Source organism: Humulus lupulus, chromosome 7 (assembly GCF_963169125.1).
Source record: "Humulus lupulus chromosome 7, drHumLupu1.1, whole genome shotgun sequence".
Lineage (NCBI taxonomy): Eukaryota > Viridiplantae > Streptophyta > Magnoliopsida > Rosales > Cannabaceae > Humulus > Humulus lupulus.
The window spans coordinates 179,864,250-179,872,300 of NC_084799.1; positions in this window are offsets into that span (position 1 = coordinate 179,864,250).

The window sequence follows — 8,051 nt, forward strand, 5'->3', positions numbered from 1 at the left end:
AGAATGCCACCCTTGTAGACTAACATATAATCCCTAAAACACCTTAAATACTTCAGAATATGCTTAACTGTTATCCAATGTTTTGGTTCTGGGTTTGACTGATACCTGCTCACTATTCCCACTGCATAGCAGATATCTAGTCTAGTACAGAACATAGCATACATCAGACTTCCAACTGCATATGCGTAAGGAACTTTTCTCATTGCATCTTCCTCTTCAAGAGTCTAGGGAGACTGCTTCTTTGAAAGATGAATTCCATGGCGGGATGGTAGATGTCCTTTCTTGGAATTTGTCATTGAGAAATGTTCAAGCACTTTATCAATGTAAGCTGCTTGAGATAGTGCTAAGAGTTTGTTCTTTCTATCCCTAATGATTTGGATACCAAGAACATAACTTGCTTCACCCAAATCCTTCATCTGGAATTGAGTTCTCAGCCAATTCTTCACATCTGACAATTTCTTAACATTGTTTCCAATGAGTAAGATATCATCTACATAAAAAACCAGGAATACCACTATTTGATTTAACTTTAGTTGGTAAACACAAGGCTTGTCAATATTTTGTTCAAAGCCATAGGTTTTTATTATTTCACCAAACCTAAGATTCCAGGAACGAGAAACTTGCTTAAGTCCATAAATGGACCTATTCAACTTGCAAACTTTTCCTTCTTGTCTAGCTACTTTAAATCCTTTTGGATGATCCATATAAATGAATTCATCAAGCATCCCGTTAAGAAAAGCTGTCTTGACGTCCATTTCTCAGATCTCATAGTCAAGATCGGCTGCTATGGATAGGAGGATGCAAATGGACTTGAGCATGGTTACAAGACTACAAGTTTCCTCATATTCCACGCCTTCTCTTTGGGTATAACCCTTTGCCATTAATCAACCTTTATAAGTTTTGATATTTCCATCAACACCTCGTTTCTTCTTGTAGATCCACTTACACCCAATGGCCCTAAAGTCACTAGGTGCTTCCATAAGATCCTAGACAGAATTTGAGTACATGGATTCCATTTCCTGTTTCATGGCTTCAAGCCATAGTTCCTTTTCAGGGCTAGCCATTGCCTAATTGAAAGACAACGGATCATCATCATTAGTGTCACCAACAACCATATTGGTTTCACCATGAAAACCATAGTGAGTTGGGTTCCTAGAAATCCTCCCACTACGATGAGGCTCTGGAACATTGGTTGGAGTCAATTCTTCAATCGTCTCCTCTAAAACTACTTTGCTGCACACTTTGAAGTTTTGGACATAGTCATTTTCTAGAACAGTATCATTCGTATAAGTAAACACTTTCTTTTCTGAATGACTATAGAAAAATCTACCCTGAGTACCTCTAGGATAGCCAACAAACATGCAAACTTCAGTTCACGGTTCTAGCTTTCCCTCCTTTTTCCTCAGGACGTGGGCGGAACACCCCCAGATTCTATAATGGCGTAAACTAGGTTCACGACCATTCCAGCATTCTAAAGGTGTTTTAGGGATTGATTTGGATGACACGATATTGAGAATGTCGTTCGCAGTTTCAATTGCATGTCCCCAGTATGAAATCTACCCATTTCCAATAAAGTTCTGTTCTGGCGTTCCACTACACCATTTTGTTGCGGAGTACCCAGGGCAGTAAGTTGTGATAAAATCCCAAGTTCAGTTAAATGATCTTGGAATTTCATATCCAAATATTCTCCACCCCTATCAGATCACAAGATCTTTAACGCTTTACCTAATTAGTTTTGCGCCACAGCTAGGAATTCCTGAAACTTTGAAAATGTTCCTGATTTCCTATGCATTAGGTAAAGACATGAGTATCTAGAGTAGTCCTCAATGAAAGTGACGAAATACTCAAAACCACCCATGGCTTGTACATTCAAAGGTCCACAAACATTTGAATGAACAAGTCCAAGTGGTTCCTTGGCCCTATCACCCTTTGTAGAGAATGCATGCTTGGTCAGTTTGCCTTCTAGACAAGATTCACAGACAGGTAATTCACCTAAGGTGAGTTCCCTCAAAGGTCAGTCCTTTGTAAGTCTTTGAATCCTATCATAGCCAAGTTGACCTAGTCTCAAATGTCATAAATACGTCATGTTATTGTTATCGATCTTTTGATGTTTATTGGTCCTAGGTTTAGCTACTTTGAATAATTCATTATTAAGAGAGAGGGGTTTGTTAGGTCGCGGAATATAAAGCCCGTTTTCCATACATGCAATACACAATTGTGATCTATTGAAAGAAATATATATATATTAGAACTTGTAAAAATCATAACAAATTGTTCTAATTGCAACATGGAAACTGAAATTAAATTTTCTACTAAAATCCGGAATAAAAAATACATCATTCAAAATTAAAAATTTATTTCCAAACTTTAGGCAAGCTCTTCCTCTAGCTTGGACCGCAATAAATGCTAAATTCCTAATTCTAAGCTTTAAGCCACCTTCGTCCACTTCCTCCCATGATTCAAGAAGCTGTAAAGAGTTACAAACATGGTTAGTAAATCTAGAATCAATAATCCAAACATATGTATCATTCTCTAAACACTTACCTTTACCTTTCTTGTTTTTCTTATTCTTCCCCTTAGGCGTCTATGCATTTGGTTGTGCACTTGTCTTTTCAGCCTTTGCAGGCTTGGGGTTGTTGTTTTGTCCATCTTTCCTCTTGTTTCCAACTTTTGAAGACGAAGCTTGGTTAGTTTCAACCTTAGCTGGATCAGCAGTAGTAGTAGTAGTTGTCTTCTTTTCCCCTCCCTTATTTGGTCCACCCATGATAGACTCGAAAGTCTGAAGCTCGTTCATGAGCTGCGTCAGACCATAGTTGAGTTGATCACGAATGTGTTAAGATGGTGTCATCTGAGCATTGACATATTTCTTGTGGCCTGAAAACGAGTCTGCACAGACTTTGCACCTAACATGTCTTGGAGCCGATCCATGATTTTGTAGGCCGTCTTGACAGTCTTCATCTTTGTCTTGAGAGTGTCGACCATATTAGTCAAAATGTAGTGTCGTGCCTTGTTATTAGCTGCCTGCCAATGCTCATATTTATCTCTTACAGACTTGGGAGCTCCTTCAACTGTAACTTTTGGGGATTCCTCAATCATGACGAACTCGGCGTCATCACCAATCAACACTATGTTGATATTCTTCTTCCACTTAAGGAAGTTTTCTCCAGTGAGTTTCTCCATCGAAAGTTGAGAAATGATGGGAGTAGACACAACCATACTTAAAACTATCGGTTATCAATAAAATAGAAATCAATCACATTTGCTCAATAAAACTTCTATTCACTATAATTTCAAGAAATAGCACGACATATACCATAAATATGTAAGATATAGAAAAAATACCAAAATAATCATATCTCCATTTCTTTAGGTTTTTAACTATTCTATGATATCGTTGTCCCGGTTGGCGAAAGTAAAAAAATATCATTAGTTAAACAGAGTTGTAAACTCATTTAATAATAGACACCATTATTAACAACCTACTATTCGATCAAAATAAGAAAACAAAATCTCTTATTTTATGAGCTAGACCCACGGTTTCGATAATCAATAGATTTAGTCCTAGTAGTCACCATAGGGGTGAGTCTAGTAGAATTTGACCTATAATTATCTATCTTTCAAAATCTAACATTGTCAAAATAACTAATGAACACCTTCCATAGGGGGACGAATCAAAGCGTCTTGAGACCCCATTAAGATGTTGACCTTGTTAAATTAACGTTAGAGATCGAATATAATTCTTAAAATAAGCTCATTGGCAGGTGGCAAATAGCAATGCAGCTGAAGGAGCTACCAAGTATGTAAGAGACAAATATGAGCATTGGCAGGTGGCAAATAGCAATGCATGGTACTACATGTTGACTAGTATGGTCGACACTCTCAAGACAAAGATGGAGAATGTGAGGACGACCTACGAAATCATAGATTAGCTCTACGACATGTTCGGGGAAAAGTTTGTGCATACTCGTTTTGAAGCCACCAAGAAATATGCCAATGCTCAGATGGCACCATCTCAGCACGTTCGTGATCACCTGATCAAGATGACCAACTACTTTCAGTAAGCTAAACTGCACGGAGTAATAATAGATGAGGAGACTCAAGTCGGCTTAATCCTCAACAGTCTCTCTCCAGCTTTCCTGGCATTCCCCACCAACTATGTGATGAACAAACCCAACTATGGTCTGACGCTACTCATAAACAAGCTTCAGAATTTTGAGTCTATCATGGGTGGACCTTGTAAGAGAGGAGAAAAGAAGACTACTGCTACTGCGGCTGATCAAGTTAAGGCTGAAGCTAACCTAGCTTCATCTTCGAAAGCTGAAAACAAGAAGAAAGGTGGAAAAAACACCAACCCCAGGGCTACAAAGGCTGTAAAGAGGAGTGCACAACCAAGTGCATAGACGCCTAAGGGGAAGAAAAAGAAAAACAAGAATGGTAAAGGTAAGTGCTTTCACTGCAATGAGATGGGGCATTAGAAATAGGAATGCCTCAAGTTTCTAGCAACGAAAAACAAAGGTAATGAATATAGTTCATTTATCTTAGAAACATGTGTTTTAGAGAATGATAAATCTATTTGGATTATTGATTCTGGATCTACTAACCATGTTTGTAATTCTTTACAACTTCTTTAATCGTGTGAGGAAGTGGACAAAGGCGGCTTAAAGCTTAGAGTTGGGAATAGAGCGTTCGTTGCGGTCCAAGCTAGAGAAAGATATCACCTGAAGTTTGGAAAAAAATATTTAATTTTGAAAGATGTATTTTTTATTCCAGATTTTAGTAGAAATTTAATTCCAGTTTCCATGTTGCAATTAGAATGATTTGTTATGACTTTCACAAGCTCTAATATGTCTATTTCTTTCAATGTATCACAATTGTGTACTACATGTTTGGAAAATGAGCTTTATAACCTGTGACCTAACGAACCCCTCACACTTAATAATGATTTATTTAATAGCTATACCTAGGACCAATAAACATCAAAAGACCGATAACGATAACATGACATATTTATGGCATTTGAGACTAGGTCACACTGGCTATGATAGGATTCAAAGACTTACAAAGGATGGGCCTTTGAGGAAACTCACCTTAGGTGAATCACATATCTGTGAATCTTGTGTAGAAGGAAAACTGACCAAGCGTTCATACTCTGCAAAGGGTGATAGGGCCAAAGAACCACTTGGACTTGTTCATTCAGATGTTTTTGGGCCTTTGAATGTCAAAGCTAGGGGTGGTTTTGAGTATTTCGTCACTTTCATTGACGATTACTCCAGATACTCATGTCTTTACCTAATGCATAGGAAATTAGGAACATTTTCAAAATTTCAGGAATTCCTAGCTATGGCGCAAAACGAATTAGGTAAAACGTTAAAGATCTTGCGATCTGATAGGGGTGGAGAATATTTGGATATGCAGTTCCAAGATCATTTAACTGAACTTGGGATTTTATCACAACTTACTGCCCCAGGTACTATGCAACAAAATGGTGTAGCGGAACGCCGGAACAAAACTTTATTGGAAATGGTTAGATGCATGCTTAGTTACTCAACTCTGCCAACTTCATTATGGGGACATGCAATTGAAACTGCGAACGACATTCTAAATGTTGTATCATCCAAATCAATCCCCAAAACACCTTTAGAACGCTGGAATGGTCGTGAACCTAGTATACATCATTATAGAATCTGGGGGTGTTCTGCCCACATCCTAAGAAAAAATGAAGGAAAGCTAGAACCGCGAACCAAATTTTGCTTGTTTTTTGGCTATCCTAAAGGCACTCAGGGTGGAATTTTATATAGTCATTCAGAAAAGAAAGTATTTATTTCTATGAATGCTACTTTCCTGAAAAATGACTATGTCCAAAACTTCAAACCGCACAAAAAAGTACTTTTAGAGGAGATGGATGAAGAATTGACTCCAACCAATGTTCCATCATCATCAACGAAAGTTGATGGTGAAATTCCCACTCTTCATGTCAAACCGACGCAAGTCGATTTAAATGAAGAAAGTACCGTTGTTCCTGAACAAACAGTCACAGAGCCTCGTCGTAGTGGGAGGGTTTCTAGGAACCCAGTTCGCTATGGTTTGGATGGTGAAACCAATATGGTTGTAGGTGACACTGGTGTTGATGATCTGTTGTCTTTCAAACAGGCAATGGCTAGCCCTGAAAAGGAACTATGGCTCGAGGCCATGAAACAGGAAATGGAGTCCATGTACTCAAATTCCGTCAGGGATCTTGTGGAAGCACCAAGTGACTTTGGGGCCACTGGGTGCAAGTGGATCTACAAGAAGAAATGAGGTGTTGATGGAAATATAAAAAATTATAAAGCTCGATTAGTGGCAAAGAGTTATACCCAAAGAGAAGGTGTGGACTATGAGGAAACTTTTAGTCCGGTAGCCATGCTCAAGTCCATTTTCATCCTCCTATCCATAGCAGCTGCTCTTGACTATGAGATCTGGCAAATGGACGTCAAGACAACTTTTCTTAATGAGAAGCTTGACGAAGTCATTTATATGGATTAGCCATAAGGATTTCAAGTAGCTGGACAAGAAGGAAAAGTTTGCAAGTTGAATAGGTCCATTTATGGACTCAAGCAAGCTTCTCGTTCATGGAATCTTAGGTTTGATGAATTAATCAAAACCTAATGTTTTGAACAAAATATTGATTAGCCTTGCACTGAAGGCAAATCAAGTAGTGGTATTCTTGGTTCTTTATGTAGATGATATCTTACTCACTGAAAACAATGTTAAGAAATTGTCAGATGTGAAGAATTGGTTGAACACTCAATTCCAGATGAAGGATTTGGGTGAAGCAAGTTATGTTCTAGTTATCCAGATCATCAAGGTAGAAACAACATACTCTTAGCTCTGTCTCAAGCAACTTACATTGATAAAATGCTTGAACATTTCTCAATGACAAGTTCCAAGAATGGACGTCTATCGTCCTGCCATGGAATTCACCTTTCAAAGAAGCAGTCTGCCCAGACTCTTGGAGAGGAAGATGCAATTAGAAAAGTTCCTTATGCATCTACAGTTGGAAGTCTGATGTATGCTATATTCTATACTAGACCAGATATATGCTATGCAGTGAGAGTAGTGAGCAGGTATTAGTCAAATCAAGGACCGGAACACTGGAAAGCAGTTAAGCATATTCTTAAGTATTTAAGGCAGACTAGGGATTATATGTTAGTCTACAAGGGTGGTGTTCTGAACCCTATAGGCTACATCGATTCAGACTTTTAGACTGATGTCAATGACAAGAAGTCTACTCTGGAATGGTGTTTACTCTTAGGGGTGGAGTTGTGATATGGAGAAGTGTAAAGCAGTCTGCGATCTCAGATTCCACCATGGTGGCTGAGTATATAGCTGCGTCATAAGCAACTAAGGACATACTCTAGCTAAAGAAGTTCTATTCAGATCTTGGTGTCATTCCAAATATGGATGAACCGCTCATGTTGTTTTGTGACAACACATGAGCGATAGCCAACTCGAAATAACCTCGAAGTCACAAGAGGAGTAAGCATATAGAAAGGAAGTATCACATAATTCAAGAATATATGGCCAGGTGAGATGTGAAGGTTATGAAGATTGCATCTGAAGATAATCTTGTGGATTCGTTTACAAAGACACTACCAGAAGCTACATTTGATAAGCATATCAATGAAATGGGATTAGTAGAATTAAGGAATTAGTTTCAATTAGTGCAAGTGGGAGTTTGTTGGGGTTTTATGCCCTAATTAAAGCTCAATTTCCTTGTAATCTCATTTTATTATCACTAAAAGAATAGAAATTATTTTTAACTTGGTCAATCACTTTGTTCACATATTTTATTTTCATGATTATCTGTTTAATATATACTTCTATTAAATCTCGAGCATATAGCTAATCATATTTATAGTGACGTAATCACAGTGGAATATAAATATGATTATATGTTCAAAAATAAGTTAGTCCTAAGATTAGTCAGTCCACAGGATTTACACTGACTTTCCAATCTACGATATGATATACTTACACATTGTAGTGTTATGTTCTTTCCAGAATATTAGCAA